The following is a 25,180-nucleotide window of genomic DNA, read 5'->3' as shown; positions in this document are numbered from 1 at the left end:
TTTTTTTTTTTTTTTTTTTTTTTTTTTTTTTTTTTTTTGCCTTCAGAACTGGGAAGCTCCAGACCTGATTTAAAGAGATAGGCTCCTCGGAAGGGAGCGTTCCTTGCCTTGGCATGAATTATTCAGGCTGGAGAGGCTGACACTTGATCCCCAGGCCACTCTGGTATCAGCAGAGCTGGTTGGGATAGAAGCTCCCCCATCCACCCCCCATAGGAATCAGTTAGTCTTTCTCCTAAATTAGGGACATTTGTTGGATTGACTTCTTCCCTGAGGTTATATTTAACAGATTGACCAACAGATCAATAGCACTTAAGGAGAAGAGGCCGACCCTGCGGTGGCCTGGGTCCCAGGCAAAGACCAACAACATCAAGGACCAGGTCTGTTGATGCTGGGATGGGGGGATGGGGGCTCCCCTCCCCCTTGCATCTCTCTTCCCATTCCCATCATCACTCCCAGATGAAAACAGTAACTTGCACATGCGTGATAGGACATGTCTATAAGATGTACTTGTAGGTTGTACATGCACATGTGTACTTGTACATGTAGAGGCAAGTTTGACACATGAACAGCCAGCCCAAGGTGCATCCACATGTGAGGAAATACAGACTCATGCTTACTTGGTTGTGCATACGCATGTATAGGAGGGTGTGTACCACCTTGCACATGGTTGCAGGCAGGCTCAGATATGACTCATGCAAGTACATGCAAGCCCATTACTACATGTAATGTACATACATGTTAACGTAGATTTGAGTATATGCTGGTTTGTGTCCATACATTCATAAGCACATACACACTTGAATATTCACTTTTCTGTTATGTGGGTTCCTGGGTACATTCTCTGCAGGGCAAGCTTACAGACCCATGCATGCAAGCACTTGCATCCAGAGATCCGACAACATGCTCCGAGCCCATTCCTGCCCCCCATCATGCCCTTGGTCTGTATAAGTAGCAGGCTGAGATATCTTTTCTCCTATGGGCACAGGTGCTCAAGCAGCCATTGGGGCTGTGCCCTCAGCTACTGCACTCCCCCCAGCCCTGACCCACATCAACGCTAAGCCCTAGCTCTGACATCTCCCTAGTGAGAGGCACTGGCTCTTCTTCCCTAATGTGTTTCCAGTACAGGGACTAGCATGAGAGAGTGTGCAGTAAATGTTTGTAGGTGGATGGATGGATGGATGGATGGATGGATGGATGGATGAAAAGGTCTCTGCTTCCCTGTTCCACTGCATAGAACCCCTTCTGCCTCCATCCTCTGAGGAATTACAAACCAACTGCCAAAGCCGGAGCCCCTTCTCTAGGACCCTGTGTGGCTGGTTCCTGGTGTGCTAATGGCCTCCTTGAGAAAGGGCTGCAGAATAGCAGGCAGCCCTTGGTGGGGGAGAGGGGAAACTAGGCATCTCAGTTGGAGAAAAGAGGCCCAGAAACAATCTAGAAACATCAGGTACTAGAGAATAAGGCAGCGACTATGTTTTGTAAGTGAGAAGTCTGAGGCCAGAGAATGAAGGACTTGCCTCAAAGCCAGTGGCTGTCTGGGCTTAACCTAGGACCTGGCCGTAGGCTCCTTGCGCAAGGCTTTGTCCAAGGTAGTGGCCGCGCTAGGATGCACTAGTGCAACAGGGAATCTCACCCAGATCCCAGGAAACTGAAGCTGGCAACAGATGCCAGGGTGGGTATGGTGTGACCTGGGACCTCCCTCCACCTCTGTCAACTTCTGGAACGTAGATGGGCTTCTGAATTCCTGTTCCTTTTAGTCTTCAGAGCGCTGTTGTGGCAATGCGAATGGAGAGTGCTTTGAAACAAGAAAAGTTGTATCAATTAGGGTCTGGGGGCCTTGTCCCCTCTGTGACAGGACAAGGCTTTGCCTTTTTCTGGGACTAATTAGCTCCTGTGTCGTTTTGCCCAGTTTCATCTCCCTTCTGCCCTCAGCATAGCAAGTTCATGGTAGGTAGTAAAAGGAATGAGTCTCTACTTGCTATCTCTGTGAATGCCCCTACCCAACCTCCTCCCTTCCCTCCCCTCCCCTCCCCTCTTTATGTAGGTGTTCCCCTTCTCTGTTCAAATTCCCCTGGATCCAAGTCTGTGAGCTATTTTGGGGTCTCTCTTCTCTGGAGGAACTTTCCTCTCCATGTTGTCATGCATTCAGTATGCAGTAGGTGTTCAATAAATGTAAGTCCAGTTGTGCCTGGGGCTGTATTCATTCTGTGATGGATCCACTGGAAGTATCTTTGTTCATACATTTTTCCCCACTTGGGGTGCTCTCTCCCCTTGACTGTATTCCTTCAGCACAGCCTGCTCAGGGCTCAGGTTGGGTTCTGTTCCCTCCAGGAAGCCTTCATGGTTTCCTTCTCTCTCCTTTGAATTTCACTTAGCAATCAAAGGGCTGATACTCTTCTGAGCCCCCTAACTGTCAGCAACTGAACTCAGGACTGGTCTGGTCTCCTGTGTTGTCATCTCTGAGCTCAGCATGGAGAAGGGACCAAATGGATGAAATAATGATTTAAAAATCTCTTACTTGACCCTAAGACAGGCAAGGTGAGACCTCCTCTACACTTTACACAGCCACTCAGAAAGGTGAAGTGCTTTCGCCAACGCTGCAAAGCTGACTGAGACCCAAGCCTGACAGTAGCTCAGGTTTCCTGCTCGTCTTCTATGCTGCAGCCTTCCCAATCCTAGGCTCTATCTCTGTAGAGTGTGACTAGGTTAGATCCCAGGGGACCCTGTGGGCAAAGAGCTCAGGCCCTCAGGGTTTCCTTAGGACTCAAGCAAATGAGTCACCCCAGCCCCACCCAAACAGAGTGACTGCCCTTTGCAGGTTGAGAACCACCCCCCCAACCTTGTCAGCTACACTGAACCCAGTTCTTGAATTTATTACCCCACTAGACTCCCAAGCCCCTCTCTGAGCCTTCCAAGGCACTGTCCCCTCCCCTAACTCCAGCTCCTTGACTCCTTTTCTCCCCCACAAAGGCCCTGCCCTCTATAAAGTCCACTGAGCCTTGGTAAGGAGACTGCAGAGGTTTGGCAGCTTTCCTGTGGTCACCTACCAGATAGCCCCTTCCCCACCTACCTCCAGTTCCATCTTGTCCATCAGAGATGTTTCAGTGTTCCAGAAGTCCTTAGGCAAGTTTGCCTTTCCAGATCTCAGTTTCCTGTCTGAAAAACGTGTGTGTGTGTGTGTGTGTGTGTGTGTGTGTGTGTGTGTGTGTGTAGACAGACAGGGTGCTCTTGGAGGGCTTTCAGTCCTGTGCCCCCTGACCTTTTAGGGATGGGGGTCATGGAAGGGAAGGCAATACTGTGATTTGCCCAAGTTGGTGTCCCCACCTCGATGTGTGACCTTGAACTTGGCCCCATCCCAGCTATATAGTGCTGTAGCATAGTCGGGTGGGGAAGACAGTCTTCCTAGGTCTGTAGCATCCTGGGATGTCTAGGGTCCCTTATATCTTGGCAGACTCCCCTTTTCCTCTGCTCTCCTCTTCCTCTGAGGCAAGTGGAGGAGCAGCTGGGCAGGGCTGACATGATGAAGTTCAGTCATTAGGTAGTGGGGGAGGCCCCAGGTTCTTTCCTCTAGTGTAGCCTGTGCACTGGCAGGGAGGGGAAAACTCCACTGCAGGCTTTGCTGTTCCCATTTCTCACTCCCCTCCTTCCCCCCCCCGGCCCCCCTCCGCTGCCACCGACCATGAGACACAGGAAAATCCATAGGCCCAAGATTCATTTTCTCCATTGAGTCAGCAGAGGCCAAACTCTGCTTTTGAGGGGCCAGAAACTGGCTTTTAAATAACTCTCTGGTATTTAATACCCTCCTCCTCCACTCTGCAGCCTGGGCCTCTGGGGAAAGGCTAGAATAAATGAGCTGGATGAGTCCTCTCAAAGTCATAAGTGTTCCTGCCTCCACCTCAACTCACCCTCCCCCACCCAGACTCCCAGGTCATTGGGAAAAACCTGATTCTTTATTAGCCTTGTACTGTGCTTTACAGTTTCTAAGTGGTGCCCCAGGCTGGGTTTGTTACCCTCAGGTTAGAATTGGAAACAAGTTTAGAGAAGGGAAAGTGACCCCATTTTACTTTTGGTCTTGGTCTACGCATGGCTGGCTACGGACTGTGAGCAGGTTCGTGTCCCTCTCTGGGCTTCTAATTCCTTACCTGTGCTACAAGGTGGTTCAGCCAGTGAGTGCTGCTGGTCCCTCTAGCTATAAAGTTTTTGTGGAACTGTTTCTTGCCTCCACACTCCTCTTCTTGGGGGAGGCTGAAAGGCGAAGCAGACAGAGGCTCAAGGCCAGCCAGGGTTCCAGTGTAAATTCAATTGAGTCAGGGGCAGGAGTTGGTGGGGGGAGGGGAAAGAAGTAGGGTTGGGGGGTCTTCCTTTCCTCCCCACCTCTCCCTTCCCATGTCCTTCCTTTCCCTCTTCTTCCTATGTTTTGCAAGTAAAGGCCAGGACAGATCAAGGGCAGTAACCTATTTAAATCTTGATTTCCTTAAAGCTCAGGGTCTCTGCAGTTATAGATGCAGTTTGAGGAGGTGAGAGCTAAACTCTCTAAGCTGTACTAGGTTCAGGCTCCTGACAGTGGAAGTTAGTGGGGCCAGCACTCCTGGCTTCACCACTGTTCTGTGTCATTTGGAAAGTAGGAATTGATACTTCTGTTGGTTATAAGAGTGATGCTTGGGGGCCACCCCAAATTAATGATGCCATAAGGCCTATGTTATAGGTTTTCTGGTTCCCAATTTGGTGCTTGTGCCACTGCCCTGTTGTATGCAGGAAGTTGGGGGCTGAGGAATGGGAATGGGAGAGGCAAGTGGGTTCTTGCTTAGATCTAGGAGTGACCTTAGTTTAACTTCTGTGTTACACTCTTGGGTCCTCATGATCCCCCTCAGCTACTCCAAACCTTCTACTTCTAGAATTATAGGATCTTGGAATCAAAGCACTGAATTAGAAGAACCACAGAGTTGGAAGACCATAGAACCATGGTCAGTTTGAATCAGAAAGTAAGACTCTTATGGTGGTAAAGGAAACACTTAGGACTTGTGGAAGGTTGTTATATTAATGTTCCCCTGCGATGAATCCTGCCTATTTCTATCTATACTTTAATGCTGTCCCTTCCCACACTGACTGGTTTGGCCAGTTGAATTCCTTTGGCTATTGAGACATCAGCAAATGTGATGCAAGCAGAGGATTTAAAAGTGCTTGTGCATTGGGACTTTCCTTTTCCGGGTCCTCTGACATCTCCATGTGTAGATACCCTGGCAAACTTCTTAGGGGAAGAAGCTAGAAATGAGCCATCCCAGCTGAAGCCTTCTAGACCAACCGGCCCCCAGGTGATCTTCCAGCCAGCTGCCTGGATGACCCTAGATAAGACCAGGAGAACTATCCAGCTGACCCAAGCCCAAAATTGCTGACTCACAGAACTGTGAACAAATAAAGTGGTTGCTGTTTTCAGTCATTATGTTTTGGAGGGGGGTGGTTTGTTACACAGCAGTAGATAACTGATTCAGAGGCTTAGAATTAGAATTATAGAGTCTTAGTCATAGATTCCATACACCCCTACAAGCATGTATCTTGGTTCCTGGAGCAGAGACTGGAATCTTTGATGTAGTAACTGAGGAATAGAAGGGCCCTGACAACTCTAACCAGTGCAACACACTCCTTTACAGACCGGTTGATAGACCAACTGACCCACTCACCCTCTTCCAACTTGGAGCCTTCCCTCCATCCACAAGGTCCTTTATTCTTTGGCATTTTGTTTATTCTGTCACAAGGTCTTCTTGCCCTGCCCCTGGGCTGGCTTTTCAGTCCCTTCCCTCTGCTTTAGGAAGTTGTCTCATGTTGCTCTCCTTGTTTTGGTCTTGGGGGCTAAATGCGGACATGGTGGAAACTTGTCTTGGTATTTATCCCTGTGCCTGGCACAGTGTGGGTTGATGAACATATCCTGAAGAAAACTACCACCACTACCACCAACCAAACTTCTCACCTTCCCCTGCGGTCCCCTCACTACAGCGTTCCTGATCTGTCCATGGTGCTGAATGTCTTTATCCTTCTTGCCACTGCCTGCCTCAGAATGGCTACTTTCAAAAGGTAAGAATCATTTCTGTGTCCCAGAATTAAATCTCTCAATCAATGCCCCCCTCTCTCTCCTTCCCTCACTCTCTGTCCTTCCCTGTCTTCCTCTCTTTACCTCCATCCTTCCCTCTCCCCATCTCTCCCTCCCCACCACCCCCATCACTCATACAGATCATTAGCCTGCAGTATTAAATGAAAACTAATATGTGGTGATGTATACTAATTAGGATTAGGTTCAGTGGTATGCATCAGAATGCCCAAAACAATGGTCTCTTAAATGATAAAAAAAATAAAAGTTCATTTTTTGTTTAAAAAAAAAAAGTCCAGATGTAGACAGTCCAGAGTCTGAATGGTTTCTCCACATTCATGAGAACCAGCACTCCTTCTGGCCCCCACTCTGCCTTTCCTAGGGTATAGTCCTCGTTCTTTGGTACAGAATGGCTGCTAGAGCACCAGCCATCACATCAGATAGCAAATGGAGACAAAAGATAAATCAGGGTGCCACTTCCCATACTTTTATCCAGCACTTTCACTTATATGGCCTCATCTAACTAACTTCAAAGAGCATGGTAAATATGTCTTTTAACTTGGAGGCAATGTTCCCAGCAAAAAGTTATAGTCATTATTATTGAAAATGACAGAAAAATAGCTATTGAAAAGTAACTGGAAATCTCTAACAGTGGTATTGATAGTGACAGTGACCATGGTGTACTAGTTGTGGTGTTGATGGTGCTAATGCATGGCAGTGGTGGTGGTAGTGGTAGTAGAAGCAGTGATAATGGTAATGGTGGTCATGAGAGTAGTGACGGTGATGAAGATGGAGGTAGTGGTGAGGATGGTGATGATAAAGCTGGTGGTCAGTATAAGCTTTGGTCCAGGAACACAGACTCACTCAAGCATCAGCCTGGATCAGGAGAATACCAGAAAATGGACCCAGTGACTGCAAGGTATTTGGAGCTCGGAGTCTGCTCCAAGCCACAGGGGCACTGCTGCTTTTCAGTGCATCAGCTCTGAGTGAGTCTCTTAAGTCCCAAGTCACCCCCAGCAAAGCACAAATCAGATTCCTTCCATTTAGGCTAGAAATAACTCTGGAATTAAAACTTAAGGCCTTAGGGAGGTAAAGCAGCAAGAGTGATACTGGACTTCCATTTATTAGACAGTAATCACTAACAGAATTTGTTGTTGCAGTCAGAGAAGGCTTTGCTGTGAAATGCACAGAGAAACACATGGACATGTAGTCTCAGAAATAGAAATAAACATTTACAAAGACAGGCATACAGAGAGAGTTACAGATGTGCAGAAACAAACAGCCCCATAGTCCTGGAGACTCACAGACACATTTAGTATCCTAAGGAGGCACCAGGCCAATCCCTCTCCCCAGAGACACAGGCCTTCCAGCCATCTCATTCCATAGGGTAACTTTCATATTACCCCTGGGTCCCTTGCACTGAAGGTACCAGGGACCAGAAGTGACCCTGAGGAGGGGGTTCAGAGCTCAGCAGCCAATCAGAGACAGAAACAGTGCGACCTTTGATACCCGTTGCACCTGCAGTGAGGCTGCGCCAGTGCTCCGCAGCCTGCCCCAGGCCAGCCGAAGTTCTGTGGCTGAAGGTGACGCGAGCAGTGGGACTTGGGTTGGAGGGGGTGTTCTCCAAGATGTCTCCCCTGGGAGCCCAAGGACACACCTGGAAGCCATTAGCAGAGGAGCCATCAGGCAGCAGGCTCTGGCTCCAGGTGAGAAGGCATGACAAGAACATGTGGCAGCCTCCTGCCTTCTGGAGCTGGAGGGTGGAGGACACTTTGGCTTGAGTAATTCCAGCATCACTCCCCTGGCACCCACCTAGAATGCCAAGGCAACCACAGGCTTTGGTTCTTAAGAAGGTTGGTGAGCCCACTTTTAGTTCACCTCCTGAACCTTGACACCAGACTTCTTGACCTTCACAGTGACAGGTATCTTCCAGGAAGCCTTCCTAATGACTCCTCTGCCTTCCGCCTCCTTTGTGTCTTTCTCTGCTACTGCTCAGACCTTCTATATGACATCGCCCTGACCTGCCTACCCTTTCTACTGGTGTGTGATTCCTTGTAAGTGGCGGCCCTGCCTGGCTTTAGCCGGTGTGGCCGTTCTCCTCTCTGTCCACCTGGAGCAGCTTTATTTCACTGTGGTTTCCATCCTTTCTTAGCGATTGAAGATGTTGGGGACCCACCTTGGGTCTTGGCCCCCTTCGCTGCTAATCCCTGGCCCTGGGACTCCTGACTCACCCATTTCCCATCTCTGGAGTGCTGGAGCTCCCAGCTCATGAAGGAGCCTACAGAGAGCCCTGCTCTTTGCAGTTAGAGCATCTATTACCACCAGACTAGGCCTCGAGAACTGGAGGTTCTTGCCACCCCAGAGCTGCCTCTGCCTTTCTAGTCTTATGTTGGCCATTTATCAGGATGACCCAGTGCTGGTTTCCCCAATAGATCAGGTTCTAAGTCCCTAGATTTCCCCAGCTGTGTCCCAAAATGATAGAGAAAGCATTCAGCTTCAGGCACACTGGGGTAGTTTCCCCTAACTCTTCAGGGACACTATATCCATGGGGATCTCTAGGAGCTCGTCACTCTCTGCAAGGCTGCGGGTGGGCAGGAGGACCTTGAAGTCTGGCCAGAACACTGATTACTGGATGCCCCACATATTCCTGGACTTAAGACAGGAACCTCAGGCCAGAGCAGTGGATGGCAGCCTGCGCAGTTCCCTGTTGGGCCAACCCCGAAGTCTTTGCCTCAGCAGCTCCCGTGGCACACCCAGGATAAACAGCTCTCACCCCTTCTTAGCACATTGCCTGCCTATGGCGGGGGCTTCAGCTTGGCCCTGCTAGTATGTCCTCAGCACTGCCCCGGGAAAGGAAAAAAGAAGCCAGTTGGAAGTTCAGAAAAGGAAAGGCTAAAAAGGAGCCCACAATCGGCCCTAATTAGCCACTGGGAAAGAGAAAAGGAGGTCAGAGGCCTGAGTCTACTTCTGAAAGAAAGCACCTGGCAGGCAGAGCCATGGCTGGTCTGTACCCCCACACTACACAGCACGGGGCTTGACCCCACACAAGTCCATAGCCCTGGCTCTTAGGATGCCCAGCTGGGGGAGGTCTCAACATCTATGCGTAGAACTGTCATGGCCCTCTCTGGGAGAGGCAGCCGGCTCTGGGGAAAGCAGGAGGGAGGAAGATGGGAGGAAGGGAAGGGTGACAGACTTGAGTGAGCTTCCTCTGTAGGCAGTGTGCTGACTTGAGAGGTTTACATACATGATTGTATTTAATTTTCACTGTGGTCCTGAAATGGAGGTACTTTGGCCTTAAGTTTTAAATAAAGAAGTGGACCCTCAGGTTAAGTAATTGACCCAAAATCACACAGCTTAAAAGGGGCCGAGTGGAGAGTCCAGCCGAGGCTTGTGCTCAGCAGCCTGTGCTCTTGGTGCTATAAAAGGAGTGCTTGGAGGGCAGAGCCCTCGCCTGCATCGTCCCCTGTGCCCCAGTGCTTGGCTGGGAAGGGGCAGGCACGTGGCAAGTGCAGAGAAGAGCTGTTGTACTCAACAGACAGGACAGGCTGAACCAGGGAAGGACATAAAAAGTGGGGGGGGGGGGGAAGGGAGGGATGGTGGAGGCAGTACAGAGACAGATCACTTCCATCCCCCGGGACATCATGCAGGGACCCCTGGGGCAGCTTTCCTGGGGCTGAGGACAGTGCTAGACTGAACACAGCTTGTGCCCAGCCATGGGAGAGGCAGGGGAGGAGGAAGTGCGGGAACAGTGCATTTCTCCTTCCCTCTCTGCCACTCCTCCTACCCTCCCACCCACCCCAGATGGTTAAGCTGAAGCAGAAAACAAAATGAAGAACCTTTAGCCCCTTCTGGAGCCAAGCCACCTCTGCTTAGCCTGGGCAGATCACTAGCAGGCCAGCTGGACCAGGGCCCAGCTGTGGTCCAGAGTGGGATGGGGGCCCCTGAGGAGGAGAGGATACACCAGGACTCAGGGCAGAGCTGCTGTGGGCACAGCATCCCTCCACGCAGGCTGAATCTTCTGGCAGGGGCTGAGTGTCCCTAACAGAGGAGAAAGGCAGCAGGATGAGGAGAGGGAAGAGAACCCTCCTTCAGCTTTCCTATGAACAGCCCAGCAGTAACTGGGGAGTAGGAGAGAACACATTTTGGGTGAGGCAGACTTCACATAGCGGCTGTCTTTATAACCACCACCCTCAAAGGTAGCGATTCTCAGTCCTGATTTTAAAGATGAGGAAACTGAAGCCCAGAGAGGGTAAGCAACTTGTCCAAGGCCACAGTGTGCGTAGGAGGAGGGCTGAGATTCCACCCCTGGCCCTTTGGCTCCAGGCCTGCTTTTAATCATCATCATCTCCTGAGAGGAGCAGCAGAAGCTTGCCTGTCTGTACCCACCAGCAATTAGGGGCCCCTCGGTATTGTGAATAATGTCAGTGGAGTGTGTCTGATTAGCCTCATCAGTGCCCAGCATGGGACACATGTGTTTTTAAGATGGATCACCATTATCCTTGGCTGAAGAATTGCATGGGGTTTTCTAATTACAAATTATTCCTGCTGGATTTCATTATGCTCCCTCTTGTCTGGCTTTTTATGTTCCCTATCTTACAAAACTTTGAAAATCATAGTTGGCTAAGCTTATTTTCTTGGTCTTAAAATATACAGCTAAGCTTTTATTAAGGCACAGTGTTGTTATATTTTTAACAAGTGAATGTTTGACTCAATATTACAAGAAGGCAGTGATTATTTGAATTTCACCATTCCACATTTATAACAAGTCGAAAGAGCAGGATGGAAATTTATCTTCCTATAGAAAACCTTCATTCATTCAGAAGGCAGATTTCCTGGGGTAGAGGGAGGTTCTCATTTAAGTGTTTTGAACTGCTTTCAGCCAACAGCCAACTGTTGTAGGCAAGTCGCCTGTATTAGATCATTTCTAAGTGAGACTTTTCACTGAAGACTAAAAATTCTTCAGAGTTAACAGCATTAACAAAGACAGAAAAAGAATGATTTGTATCATTGAAAAAAGAAGACGAAAATGCAAGGCTCACCAGGACCCTGCAGAGGTTTACTTAAAGGAAGTCAGGCTAATCTCCCCTCTCTCTTTGGGAGACCCTGAGTGCTAAATAAGGGTTCTGTCAGAGTCCTAAGAATCTTGATTTCCAAAAGGCATTTGGAACATCTCCCAAGGTATTTTTATGGCAAGATGAGGGGCGGGATCAAAGAGTGATACTCTAGGGGAATCCCTAGCTGCCTGGACAGCTGGGAGAGGAAAATTGATTAGTGGATCAATGGCAGTCTGGAAGGAAGACTAGCCCTGCGCATGGCCCAGCCTTCTGTGCTGACATGCTTGGTCTGATGTATATTTGAAGGACTTGGATGAAACCAAATAAAACATGTGTATCAGATCTGCAGATGGAAAGGTGACTGTGTCGGGTGGCAGGATTGGTTTTCAGAATGATTTGGATTGACTTGATACATAGGTGACAGCCATAGGTTCAGGTTCATGGAGGTAAATGCCAAGTTCCCATTGGAGCTCAAAGGTTGGGGTGGGGAGAGGGAAAGGAATTGTTGAGCACATACTGTATGCCATAACTTTTGCATAAGATAGCTTACTTAGTTATGAAAACTCAGAGGACATTGTTCTCATTTTTTAAAACATTTTTAAATTATTTATTTTGAGAGAGAGAGTGCCAGCAGGGGAGGGACAGAAAGAGAGAGAATCCCAAGCAGGCCCCGTACCGTCAGCACAGAGCCCGATGTGGGGCTTGACCTCAGGAACTGTGAGATCATGACCTGAGCTGAAGTCAAGAATCCGATGCTTAGCCAACTGAGCCACCCAGTTGTCCCTGTTCTCATTTTATGGGGAAGATAACTGAGGGGATAACTCAGGGGAAGAAACTGAGGCCCTGAGAAGCTGAGCAGTTGCTTAGAGTCACAGCTAGTAAGGGTAGGAGGTGAGGCTGGTCAGACTCATAGGTCCATCTTCTCACAAAATGTCCAAGACAAAGGAGATGGAGTGTAATGGCAGTTATGTGAAAAGAAAAGTAAAACACACATTTATGTGATGTTAGTCCCACATTGCAATGCTGAGCCTTTTCTGAGCCTCTCTTTTGGGACCATCCTGGAGTCTGCAGTGGGAAAAACATGTGGCTCCTAAGCAGGTTGAGCTCTCTGGGGAGTGGAATCAACACAACAACAGGCAAATTGGTAGCGCTGGGTGTACTACATGCCACGGGATCCCTGGGAAAACGGGACTCCTGCTCAGGGAGTCCTGGCACACTGCACAGAAGAGGCGTACCTGGCCTGAGGCCTGAGGATGACTGGCTTGTCTGGGAGCCTAGGGAGCACATGGCTTGCAGGTCCAGATGGAGTGTAGCAGCCTGGGGCACTTCATTTCTTTTTTTTTTTTTTAATTTTTTTAAAATTTATTTCTAGGAGAGAGAGAGAGACAGTGTGAGCAGGGGAGGGTTAGAGAGAGAGGGAGATACAGACTCTGAAACAGGCTCCAGGCTCTGAGCTGGCAGTCAGCACAGAGCCCGACGCGGGGCTCGAACCCATGAACCACGAGATCATGACCTAAGCGAAAGTCGGACGCTTAATCGACTAAGCCACCCAGGCGCCCCTGGGCACTTCATTTCTTTCACCCTTCAGCTCTGGGCCCCACTGTAAGGCCCAGGAAGAATCTGGATTGAGGAGATGGGGAGGATTCCCCATTCTCCACTCTAGCTCCCAGCCCAGGAATGGAAGAGAGCAGGAGGGGAGTGGGAGATCTGGAAGGCATTTCGGAGCCAGAGTCAGGGCTTTTCCTCTGGGAACACTGGGAGGTTCTGGGACCTTGGGCTCCAAATGTGCCAGTTACTTTGTAACCATAGGCTGTGTCCACAGCTGTTCCTTCAAGGGCCAGAGATTGGTGCTCAGGGCCAGGGAACATGCAAAGAATAGATGTCCTGGGAGTCATTTGGAAGAGACAAGGAGGGCACCCCAAGTCTTTGAACCCATGGGGCATCTATGCGAATAGCATGTGCAGAGGCCTGAGGTCAGGGGACAAGGCTTGGTGGGCCAGAGACGGGAGGGCAGGAGATGGGGGAAGGGGGTTGCTGACATACGGTTGGTGAGGTCTGCAAAGGCCAGGCCTTCCAGGTCTGGTCAGGATTTTAACCTTTATCCCAAAGGCAAGGAGAAGCCACTGAAGGCTTTTAAGCAGAGTGGTGACAGTTGCTTTCCTTTCAAAGATCACTGTCACTTTGTGATTGGAGGGGGCCAAGTGGGAGAAGACAAAGGAGGCGCTTGGGGTACAGGTGGGCAACAATGGCACTGGGGCCGGGTGGTGGTGTGGAGGCTAGAGGGGTGGTGGGCTTGTCACCTGGGGCTTGGTGACCATATAGCGGGGCAGAGGAGGGATGGCTCCAGGATGTCTGGCTTGTGGATGATGGTACCATCTGCTGTGAGTGAGAAGACCAGGAAAGGGGTGGGCAGAGAGGGTGCACTCGGCCTTGGTGCTGATGAATTAGAGATACTGAGGCATCCAGGTGGAGATGTTGAAGGACAGTTGGATATTTGTCTGGAGTTCAGGAGCTGTGTCAGGGCTGGAGATGCAAAGCTGGAGTTGTCAGTGTTTAGGTGGCAATTGAAGCTGCTGGCTTACTAAGGGCCCCCATGGGTCTGTGGTCTGCTCTGAGAGGCAGAACCCCCCCGCCCCCCGCCCCAGCCCCAAAGCTGGCTCAGGACTGCTTCTGGGCTTCCACCACTTTCTCCCTGCAGTGTATGGTCCTATCTGTCTCCCCACTTCAATGGCAGGCTCCCTGAGGGCAGGAACTACATGTATGTCTGCATCCCCAGAACCCAGCACAGATCCTGGCACCGAGGAGGCATCAGTGGCAATTTGATAGTTGAGGCATAAAGCAGCTCTCTGAGGAATGGGCTACCATAGATGGGAATGAGCTTCCTGCCCTAGAAGGCACACAAACAGGGGTTCTATGGGCCTGTGCGGGAGTGAGGGAGATTCCTATACCCAGCAGGTGTCCTCTGGGGACCCTCTCTGCCCTGGATTCTAGTTTCCCAGGACCTGAGTCATTTCCTCTAGGGAATAAGGAGTGTCTTTTCCTCTTATCCCTGAGGCCCAAGTTTGGGCTGAGATTCTCTGTGGTTTCCTCCTCCTCTGGAGATGTTTCTGGAGGCTCTGCTGACCTCAGCAGGCACTCCCCTCCCCCATGAGCTTCTCAACTCTGGAGCTCCACCCAAGCGTAGATGCCTTGCTAAGGTTTGCAGAAGCTGCTGAGGTAGCTTTGGCCTGGGCCAAGGGGCTGGCCGTCTGCCCTGCCCAGCCTCCTCAACCTCGGCCTTGGCCTGAGCCCTCCTCCTTCCCTAGCCACCTCTGCTCTATCCCGCTGCATCCTTTACTGCTGCAGCTTGGTCACTGCAAGAGCCAGAGTGGGTCTTAGCCTAGAGATTCTGGAGGCTTTCCAAAAAGGAGGCATACCTGGGAGGAGGAAGGGGATCAGATTAGTTAAGAAGCTGGTAAGGGAGAGGGAAGGGGAGAGGTCTGGAAAGGGGCTAAGGAGACACAGAATGTCTCCACTGGTTTGGAGGACCTTCAAGAGTATCTGGCTCCCTTATTTTGGCCAGGGAGAAACTGAAGAGCAGGGGAGGCAGGTGGAAGGGCTCCTGGGTTGGAGGGGGGATTGGACTGGAGGATGCACAGGGCATAAGGAAGCTCCATATGACTGGGGAGGTAGAGAAGGGGAGGGAGCAGAGGGCCCTGGAGGCCAGGAAAGACCCTGGTAGTTGACTGTCCCACCTGGAATAGGTGTTGGAAAGGTACGGGAGTCCTGGGACAGAAGTTTCTGGAATCAAGGTTGGCTGAGACTGATTTCCTCCTGTATGAGAATCAGCCCCACTCTCCTGTCTTTTCTCCCCATTTCACTGGGAACTCCTGTAAAATAAGGACCTCGTCTTCCATCTGACTGAGACATTCCTAAGGCAGGGAGTATTCTGGAGTCTCCCTGAGGTTGGAGGACTGAATCCCTCACCAGACCGGAGCCAGGACAGGATTGAACCTCCATCCTCTCTCCATCCATGGCACTGGGGGCTGGAGCAGTGCAGGGAAGAGAGGGGACCAAGGGCTTGCACCTCAGATTTGAAGATGCAGAAGGCACCTCAGAGGGACCTGAGTTTGACACCGCTAACCAGCCCTGCCCCATTCACAGAGGAGAAGGCAAACCTTGAAGCCTGTGAAACAAGAGATAAAACCAACAGAGATTTCAGCTTCAAGGGCTGAGTCCTTACAGTGTAGCAGGGCCTGATAACACACACATTGTTGAAGAGGTAGGAATGTTGAGTTATTCCTACCCTGGCTCGGAGCGCTCAGCCTGAGATAAGTGTGGTGACTGTGGTCCATGCCAGCCGGGCCAGCTCTGGCAGCAGACACTGCAGGGGACTGCCAGGCTGCCCCAGAAAACCCAGAACTACCTTTACCCCACCACTATGGGACATGACTACAGCAATTTGAATGACCAAAACACGGCAGTATCATCTCTTTGTGAATATAATTTTATACCTGTTTTTTTAAGTTATTTTGCTTTTTTGTTCAGAGTGTGTTCACTATAGGCAATCTGAAAAATGGAAGTTAAAAGGAAAATAAACACACCCATAATCCCACTATCCAGAGACATTTTTGACAAATTTTGTTCCCATCTTTTTTCTATGCATATTTTCTCCATAATTGATTTAATACTGTTCTAATGTCTAAAATTGTTTTACTTTTATTTTTTTTCTTGTTATTATTAAGGTAAAGTATGCTCTTAGTTTAAAAAAAAAGTACAGGCAAACATAAAAAAGCAGGAAAAAACTACTCAATAATCCCATTATCCCATCAACCATTTTGTGAAGACACTGGAATATTTACTTTTTGACATTTTTCTGTGCCACTACTTTTTTTAAAAAACATATTTGGAACCATAAGTATAAAAGGTCTGTTTACAATTTGGGAGACAGCATGATGTTTCTATAACAACAACAGAAAGAACCCACCTGTATTCAAATCCTGGCTCTATCACTTACTAGCTGAGTGACTTTGGAAAAGTTAACTTTCACCTCTAAAACCTGTTTCCTCAGCCATCAAATGAGATCAGCCATTATCTAGTTAGAGAATTGCCTTGCAGATCTGTGTATATAAAACACCTGGCAGTACATCCAGCATTTAGGGAGTCCTCACTAAAAATGGAGTGGACATTTGTCACATTTTTTCCTGACTAAAATGAATCCCTTTTTCTATTTTGAACGAACCCCCCACTAGGTGAGTCCTTACGGAAGCTAGGACCCCACCTTCCACTTCAAAGCTGCAGGGGACCAGATACTCTCCCACTGTCACCTCCTGGCAATTTGGCCAGCCATTCCTGGCTCAGGACTTTGATCTGACAGTTGGTGAAGCAGGGAGGAAGGTCCATTAGAATATATCTGTGCTCATGTCACACAGCAGTGTCACATCTGGAGGTGTGCTGTGGAGACATTAAGAGACCATGCCAGTAGAGGCATCGGGACCAGCTGTTCCTACCGTATGACCTTGGCTGTGAGTTCAGGTGCCCACTCACTTGATTCTCCAGCTTTCTCATCCGTTCTGAGATGCCCAGTGGGAATGCTAATAATTTTTTTTTTCTGTTTTGCTTCGTCTGAGTCAATTTCTGTTGCTTGCCACCACAAAGGTTGGTTCGTAAATCTTTCAACAGGAAAATAAATCTCAGGCACTGGCTTTAATTACCAGCCAAAGTTTTAATGCAGACAAGTCCTGATGTGCTAGAAGTGTTGTGCTTACTGCTGGCCCTTTGGACAAAGAACAGGCTGATCCTAGATCTGTGCCTCACTGCTCAGCCCAGAGCCTGCTTGGAGAGAGGAGTCACTCAGCTGCTGAAGGAAAGAATGACGGAAAGGAGGGATTGCTACATGCCCATTTCCTATAGGCAGCTTGTGAGTGGTTCACTTGAATGCCCAAGGCTCCTTGGACCTCCACCTGGTGTATCCTGTGACTTAAGCAGCCTGAAAATTTGCAGCTCATTTTCTTTCCCTCCCGACCTGGGTCTCCCATAGAATGGCATGGCCAGAGGTAAAAACCCTGGCTGTGCCCTTCAGTCCACCTCCTAAACATTTCTTAATCCATACCTTGCCTCCATCCCCAGAATATTGTCTTAGCCCATCACTGCTTCTCACCTATCTGAATTTGCTTATGGGGACCTCACTTACCATAGGACTGGTCTTCAGGATGCCAGTTAGGCATCAGGAGCAGGCCCCCAGGGACTGGCTCAATTTTGACCAGTAAGACTGCTTGCCTGGGTATCCTAGGCAAAGGGCTGCAGGCAGGCCCAGCCCACAAGTGGAACTCCAGCGGTATCAGCCAGGCCTGCATCCCACCTGGCATACTGTCAGTGCTCAGGAAGCGTGGATTGATCAGAGACTCTTGGGATTAGTGCTTCTGTCCTTTCTTGGCATGCCATCAGAAGCGAGACCTGGACCTGGCTACCTCTCTGGCCTCATCTCCCCCATTCCTGACTTTTGCTGTAGGCTCCATCCACATCAACTAGTTTCCTGAATGTATGCCAAGCTGTCTCACTGCCATGCCTTTGTACATGCTGTTCCCTCTACCCAAGGCCCTCCCTCAACCAGGTCGGCCTGAAGAACTCCCACTAATCCATCCTTCTTTTAAGGCTCACTGAGTGCAAGTATTGCCTCCTCTGGGGAGCTTTCTGGAACTGGCCCTGGGAGGCCTCCCTCACTGTGCCCCCTCTTCCCCTGCCACTGCAGTTCTCTGTTACACTGCTTGGCACAGAGTGTTGCAGATGTGTGTCTTCCTCAGAAGGCAACACTTCTGAGGGAACTGGACTTTGTTTCTCTCTATACCTTCAGTACCTAGCCAGGATCCTGCACAGAGAGAAAACCAGGATGTGTTTGTTTCCTCTCTACCCACCCCCACCCTCCGGAGGCAAGACATGTGGTGGGAGAGGTTACAGGACCTTAAATGCCAGCTAAGGAGAAAGGTTTGGTCAGATTTTCATTGTTGAATGATCCTAGTGGCTGGGACCCCTTTTTATTTGGGGTAAGAAGAGTAATTTTTCAATTTGGCCCTCTCTCAGCCCAGAAAATAAGGGGTTAGTTCTCAGCAGGAACATGAAAGATGGGCCTGTGCCTGGGGTCATCACTCCCCCTTTCCCTGGACCCCCTTGCCCTTTCTGCATTCACTTTTAATTCTTGAAGTCTCTCCCCAAAGTCCTGGGGTCTAGGACCCACTCCCACTACTCAAGGGCCAAGTCCAAACCTCAATCCCCTGTTATGTAAGTGAATTATCCTCTGTTCCCAACCAGCGCCAGCCAGATCTCCTCCTCCTAATTGATTTAATCTTCTCATACCAGAGAGTTGGGCGGGGTTGGGGAGACAGCATTGATCAGAAGCCAACACGTCAGTGACGTAGGCTCATTAATTACAGGGAATCTAGGTCATGGATTGGCTCTCTGTGGCTCTGATTCTGCCCCTCCCAGTCATTTGGATCTCTGAAAGGACATTTTCACCTCCCCCTCATTTCTCAAACTCCAGTCCTACAAGGAGAGAAAGTTGAGGGTCCCATAAACCCTACTTTTCTTTCAAATCTCCCCAAACCCTCAGCTCTGGACAGTTATTCCCTGCATTCCAATCTGAACACAGGGCATAGCTAAACATAATTTGAGACATGAACAGATGGTATAATTTGGGGTGGGAAGAGACCTTCACATTGTCTTTATTTACTTTCAATACCAAGCAAATCTTTACTTTGCAGCTTCTCTGATAGAGAATGTCCAGATCTTGTGTACCCCCAGAGATGGGGGGCTCACTCTCTTTAAATAGTCCTTCCCTTGTATGATGGCCTTTCTCACATGGGGCTGAGACATCAGCCTTGTGACTTCTGGGACCCAGCCTTGCCCCTGGGGCTGCAGGACGTGTCCCAGAAGAGGCAGCCAGATCCTGAGACATGGTGATTGCTCTTCTTCAGGCTGAACATTCCTGGCTCTTTCACCAGTTGTGTGGTAGATTTTACATATTACTTCCCACTGTATCTCTTCTGTGGACAAGCCATGGAGATCGTCGTCTCCCCAGATGCACAGGACAGAACAAAGACTCCAGGACAGTGTGAACATGTCAGGGCAGGAGTGTCAACATTTCTGATCTTGATATTAGAGTTCCACTGGCATAGCCTGAAATTGCCTGAGGTTTTTTGAGGCTTTATAGCACACTTTTGACTCAGCTTACACACAGAGTCAGCAAATCCCCATCATCTTTTTTTTTCTGACATTAGCAATGGAAAGTCTCCATAAAAATCATCTTTGTGATATTAGGAACATCCCCATGTTTCTTCCCCATAATTCTTTTCATCCACCCTGACATTTCTCATACAATCATGCAATACCCATCTACCCTTTCACCCACACTACTATCAAACTATATATTCATCGTATATTCACCAGCCTCACTCTCTGCCTACATACTGTTCTACTCAGCTGCCCATAGATTCATTCATGCACTCATTCACCTGTCCATCCACCTACCTACCAACCAGCCCATTTAGCCATTTATACATTCCTATCCACCTATCTGATCATGTACTTAACTGTTCATCCATCCATTCACCCACCATCTACCCGTATAAACCACCTATCCATCCGCACATCCATCTCTTCATTTACTCCATCTCCCAGTCACCCATACATCTATATTCATCGTCCATCTGTCAATCCATCCAGTACTTACTGGGATTCTATTACATTTCAAATCTGTGTTGAGTATTCTGAGTCATTCAAAACTGAGTATAATACAGGCACTCACTCTTTGGGAGCAGTTAAAGCAGATGATGCTGAGTGCTGTAAAACGGGAACAATGAAAATGCTTTGGGGATTCAGAGGAGGGAGAAGTGGTATCTGGATAAGGTTATGGATATCTTCCCACGAGGGTAAACTTTCAGTCTGGGCCTTAGTAGAACAACAGTATGTGGACATACACAAATGCATTGGAAGTAATTCTAAGTAAAAGAAGTAGCATATCAAAGATACAGAGAACAGAATTTATGTCTTACTCTTTATACCCCCACTAAAGTACCATATACAGAAGTGGGCACACTTTAGTAACCTAATACATATGTGGTGATTAATATTGTCCCTTCTCTGACAGAGATGCCCCCAAATACTTAATCAGGATAAGAGTTTAGTCTTTCTCTTTAAGAAGATTCTACAGTTGCCTTGCTGGATGGCCTTGGAGAAGTAAAAAAAAAAAGCCTCTCTGTGATTCTCTGAGTTTGGGGTTGAATTTCTGTCTCTATCAGGTGGTCCTTTTCCCCTAATTTTAATTACTTCTACTATGTTCTCTGCTCTCTTCAGAGACATGAGCATTTCCACATCTTAAATTTTATTTTATTTTGTTGGCACTAATAATCTCAATCCCACCTGTCTTCAGCTTCCTTGGCCACATCCCCAGGCAAGAAATTCTGTAATATGGAGGAAGGGAGAAGTTCTGTGCAAAGGAAATAGCTCTGAAGTAGAGCCAGGAGTGATAAATACAAAACCAGCTTTGCCACAATCTTGCTATGTGACCTTAGGCAAGTCTCTTTCCTTCTGTTTTAACCCTTCCCATCTAAGCACTGAACAGAGCATTTGAGATCCTCTTGTCCAATATCCTCATCTTATATATGGAAAGACAGGTTCATAAAGGGCATATGACTTGTTCTAGATCATATCTGGATTAGTGGCAAAGCCAGAAGAAACTTCAGATTTCCTGACTTTCGGTTTAAGATTTTCTTTACCCAACCACCATTTTTCAGCCTCCAGTCACAGCCCCTGTATATCTCAGGATGAGCTTCCTCTCCCACTTCCATTCCCCAGGAAGGACTGTGTATCTTCCAAATGTTTTGACTGTGTATTACTGACGCATGCCTGGGTGGGGGTTGGGCAGGCACTATTTAAGAGCAAGTATTCCCAGCCTGACGGAGTTAATTATGTTCATCAGGAAGAGAGAAGAGAAAGGAACAATGCGCTCTGGTTATCTACTAGGCTTTAATCAAATTGAGAAACGAGGAAATCCATCACCCAGAGGCTAAGGGAGTTCGAGAGCTTGGCTTCCGCTGGCTCCGAGAACTGTAATGGGTTGGGTGCTGTCCAACGTGCTGACATCTTCACTTGCTGCTCTGAGTTGCTGGGAGAGGCAGAGGGACGGCAGCTTTTAGAAGATGGCCCAGGTCAGAGTAAGAAGAGGTCTGGACGTGTTGGGGAGAGGCTTGAATTCTTATTCTATCTTCTGAATCTTCCCCTTTCCTTTTATTTGTTTATCTTCTTTAGGGAAAATATCCCTTATGGCCAGAGTCCTCAGCTGGGATTGAAGAAATAGGAAGAGAGAGAAGAGCCCTAGACCCTTTGCTGTCAGAGAGATGGACCCCAGATGAAGGTGCTAGCCCTTTCTTGACCTTGGGGACTTCCCCATATTGAAAGGAGATGTGAGTTCTGCTTTTATAAAATCCTAAGTCCAATGATAGTTATGAACTGCCTTTGAGAATTTGTTAATCTAGTGGAAGAACATCACTGTATCTTTAACTTAAGTATGATATAAGGGAGGCATGGCCCATGTCTACATGGAGCTTCTAGTCTGATGAGGAATATCTGGTCTTCCTCTGGGAGAATATCAGTCTGGCTGAGGAGACATGCTCTTGATTTAGGGGGAAACTTCAGTTATAATCAGGGAAACAGGATGGACAGAGAAGTTAGAATGTGCACAGTAACCAACCAAAGAACTCAGATCTTCACATTTGTGATTGAGGTTACCGGTGCCAGATATTTTGTGTGAATAATGGAAAATTTTCTGGTAGAGGTGAGCTTGAAGTGAGCTTAAAGGAAAGCAAGAGACTTGGGTCCCTAAATCTTAGGCTTTCTGAGAGTCATGGCCATGCTTTCTCATTCCCTTATATCCCCTTTAAAGTAAGCACAAGTCTGGACACAGAGCAGATCCTTGTTCAATGAATAATTGCCAACAGATAGAGAGTGAAGGTACCTCCTCCGTGTTTGGGGAGATAGCAGAGTGAGGATGGTATAGAGATCAGAGGAGGGTTGGTTGGAGTGAAGAGCCTGAGGCTAGGGTGGAGAGATAGCCTTGGGGAGGTAAGATGGACAGAGGGAGTGACCCAATGTATGTCTAGGTCGCTGAAGTACAGCATTTGAAACAATTCCTTCATATTTCTGGAGCTGCTGAGAGACACTTTATTAAATCTTGGATTGTTAAAGCTGGAGACTGTTAAGGTACAAAATCATAGACTGCTCAACATCTAGACCCACACAACCATGGATAGTTGGAATATTAAAACCATACCAGTTTAGCAGGGCAGAACACAGTGTGTTGAAGTTATAGAACTGTAGAATACTAGAGCCAAAGAGCCAAAAGTCCACATTAGAGAATCTTAAGATCTAAGAATCTCAGTGCCAAAAGGGAAAAGAAATCCCAGTTTATTGACTCCCACTATTGTATCAGTTGTGGTGCTGAGAGTATTCTAGTATATTTTCCCATTTAATTTCTACCATAAGGTTTAAGCCATTTATTTATTCCCATACCTACTCAACAGAGTGTTTCTGTCAAAGGTTTATCAAGCATATGCTTGCATAAGTTTCATGACAGGGGAGTCATTATCTCTGTGCATACCTCTACTCCCTGCTGAATGGCAGATAGAAAGTTCTTTCTTATGTAAGCTGCACTCTCTCCCTGTAGTGTCCCCACACTGGTCCAGTTCATGTCCTCTGAGCTACACTGAGAAAGTCTAATCTCCGACTCACATGACAGCTTTTCAGATGGCTAAAGACAGTCTTTATTTCTTTCTTCTCTAGGATAAGCTGGTTTGTTCATCATGTAGCTAGAAATGGGACAGCAAATCAAAGAATATTTGAGCTGGAAAGGCCCTTAGAGGTCGTTTTGTCCAGAGACTTCCTTTTACTGCTGGGCGGTACAGCATTATGGTCAGGAGCCTAGGCTTTAGAGAGAGATGAGCCTGAATTCAGAATCCTGAGATCCAGCACTAATTTGGTGTGTAACCTTGGGCAAATTACCTAATGTGTCTGGGCCTCAGTCTCCTTATCCATAAAATACAGAGAATAATAATATTGACACACTATAGTTGATGTGAGCATTGAATGAGATAATGCAAGGGAAGCTCTTAGCAGAGTGCTTGGCACACAGTAACAGTCAATAAATATTAGCTATAATTATTGGAGGTCCAGAGGGGCAGGGACTTGCTCAAGATCACAGGGCAACTCAGAGGCAGAGCTGGGGTTAGACCAAGGACTCATGCCTCCAATGCCAAGTCACTTTCCTGTTCACATTTCCACTCTGTCTTCCTTGGGAAAAGGAAATAAGCCCAGGAGGGACTGGAATACTTTGCTCACCTGATCAGTTAGAATGCAAGTAAGAGAATACCTGACTTAGAGGCTTAAACCTTTTGTTTCCTTAACTAGGAGAGGGGAGGAAGGTAGTTCCAGGTTTGTCTGGTGACTCAACCATGTTTAATGACCTGGGCTTTTCTAATTCTAAGCTCTGAAAGGGACTCCTCTTGTGATCACAAAATGACTGATGCGGCACCAAGCACCATGTCCTCCCAAGCAGGAAGAAAGGGCATGGGAGCACAAAGGGTCTTCTTCTCTCATGCCTGTGTTGTCCAGGAGGGGATCTTTGCAAGCAGACCATCCCCTTACATCTCTTGGACCAAAATGAGGTCATATGTCCACTCCTAAACTACTTACTGGTGCAGAGGAACGCATTTCCATGAATGGTTTGGATGATCCCTGTGTCTAGGTACTTTGCTGCTAGAATAAGGAAGAGGGAATTGGCTGTAGGAAGGCAACCAATAGTGCCTGACATACTTAACTCTGTCTCCTCTCTGGATTGGCCTCTCCTGTCCTTTTCATCTCTGCCAGGAAGCCTGCCCTGGTTTCCACCCTTGTCCAGCAAACCCTTTGCTACCATGTAATTGAACATCACCCAATTCAAGTCTACGTTGAGAAGCTCTCTCATCTTTTTATGTTCAAATCTTGTTGTCCCACACAGTCTGTGAGCATTGGGAAAATAATGTCAGCTACTGATGAATAATTGTGTGCCAGACACCCCTCTGGCCACTTGTAACCAGCTTCCAATGGCTGGTTCCAATGCTCCGTATCTCCTGGTGTTCACAACCTTTTGTGTTCCCCTCCCACATTGTACCAGGGTTAAGCTGTTGACCGATAGAAAATGCAAAAGCTATAGTATATCACTTCCAAGATTGTATTCTAAAAGACACCATGCCTTCCATCTTGGTAGCACACATTCTCTTGGATCATTCATTCCAGGGGAAGTTAGCCACCACAGCAAGAGTACCCTTATGGAGAGGCTCGCATAAAAAACTAAACCCTTTGACCAACTGCCAGCAAAAAATGGAGGCCTGACTACAACCACAGAGTGAGCCTGGAAGTGGATCCCTGTTAAGCCTTCTGATGACTGCAGCCCTGTCTGACACTTGACTGCAACCTCATGAGAGATCCTGAGCCACAACCTCCCAGTCAGTCCACTTCTGGATTCTCAATCCACAGAAATTGTGTGAGATAATAAATATGTGTTATTTTAAGCTGTTATATTTAAGTTTTGGGGTAGTTTGTTACTTGGTAGTAGTTAACTACTGTAGTGCTATATTGTCACGTTACATCCTCACAACAACCCTGAAAGGTAGAGTTTGTGTCTTCCATTGTGTGTGTGTGTGTGTGTGTGTGTGTGTGTGTGTGTTTGAGAGAGAGGGAGAGAGAGAGTGCACACATGCACACACAGAGGGAGAGTGAGAGAGAGTCTCAAGCAGGTTCCGTACCCAGCACAGAGCCCAATGCGGGCTCCATTGCACAACTGCAAGATCATGACCTGAGCCAAGATCAAGAGCTGGACACTTAACCGACTGAGTCACCCAGGTGCCCTATTCTTTCCATTTTTAAGATGAGAAAACCAACGCTGAATGCAGTGACTTAACCTGGAAAGTGGCACAGCTGGGATTTGCCCTCATGATTATTGGGTTCCAGAGCAGAGGGGAACCTGGTTCTGTTTTCTCAG

The 25,180-nt window shown here is 48.0% G+C and overlaps 1 long non-coding RNA gene across 1 annotated transcript; it reads left to right on the top strand.

Annotated features, from left to right (window-relative positions):
• The first annotated feature begins 56 nt into the window (after positions 1–56).
• LOC120229651 lies at positions 57–24,841 on the top strand. The gene is made up of 4 exons (XR_005527798.1): positions 57–377; positions 5,989–6,066; positions 21,415–21,569; positions 24,436–24,841. It is a non-coding gene; the product is annotated as an uncharacterized LOC120229651 (long non-coding RNA).
• The last annotated feature ends 339 nt before the right edge of the window (positions 24,842–25,180 follow it).

The sequence above is a fragment of the Hyaena hyaena genome, unplaced genomic scaffold, assembly GCF_003009895.1.
Source record: "Hyaena hyaena isolate Hyena2069 unplaced genomic scaffold, ASM300989v1 scaffold_34, whole genome shotgun sequence".
Lineage (NCBI taxonomy): Eukaryota > Metazoa > Chordata > Mammalia > Carnivora > Hyaenidae > Hyaena > Hyaena hyaena.
The sequence above is the reverse complement of the archived record's forward strand: the minus strand, read 5'-3'. Positions and strand labels throughout refer to the sequence as shown.